Raw genomic sequence first — 1,045 nt, forward strand, 5'->3', positions numbered from 1 at the left:
CTTCAGATAGCTCCCATTGTACAGAATCCCAATGGTCCCAACCCCTTCCCGTTCATTCCCACTGTACACAATCCCAATGGACCAAACCCCTTCCCATTCGCTCCCATTGTACAGAATCCCAATGGACCAAACCCCTTCCCATTCACTCCCACTCTACACAATCCCAATGGACCAAACCCCTTCCCATTCGCTCCCATTGTACAGAATCCCAATGGACCAAACCCCTTCCCGTTCACTCCCACTGTACACAATCCCAATGGACCAAACCCCTTCCCGTTCACTCCCACTGTACACAATCCCAATGGAACAAACCCCTTCCCATTCGCTCCCATTGTACAGAATCCCAATGGACCAAACCCCTTCCCATTCACTCCCACTCTACACAATCCCAATGGACCAAACCCCTTCCCGTTCACTCCCACTGTACACAATCCCAATGGACCAAACCCCTTCCCACTCACTCCCACTCTACACAATCCCAATGGGACAAACCCCTTCCCATTCACTCCCACTCTACACAATCCCAATGGACCAAACCCCTTCCCATTCACTCCCACTGTATACAATCCCAATGGACCAAACTTCTTCCCATTCGCTCCCACTGTACAGAATCCCAATGGACCAAACCCCTTCCCATTCACTCCCACTGTATACAATCCCAATGGACCAAACCCCTTCCCATTCACTCCCACTGTACACAATCCCAATGGACCAAACCCCTTCCCATTCACTCCCACTGTACACAATCCCAATGGACCAAACCCCTTCCCATTCACTCCCACTGTACACAATCCCAATGGACCAAACCCCTTCCCATTCACTCCCACTGTACACAATCCCAATGGACCCGACCCCTTCCCACTCACTCTCATTCCAATCCCTATCAGTCCATCCCAGTCTTGTCCCCTTCCCCATCAGATGATCCCGGTTTAGCCCCATCCCCCATCAGCCTATCCCAATCTAAACCCCTCCCCCATCAGTCTATCCCAGTCTAGCCCCCTCCCCCATCAGCCTATCCCAGTCTAGCCCCCTCCCCCATCAGTCT

Source organism: Heptranchias perlo, unplaced genomic scaffold, assembly GCF_035084215.1.
Source record: "Heptranchias perlo isolate sHepPer1 unplaced genomic scaffold, sHepPer1.hap1 HAP1_SCAFFOLD_802, whole genome shotgun sequence".
Classification (NCBI taxonomy): domain Eukaryota; kingdom Metazoa; phylum Chordata; class Chondrichthyes; order Hexanchiformes; family Hexanchidae; genus Heptranchias; species Heptranchias perlo.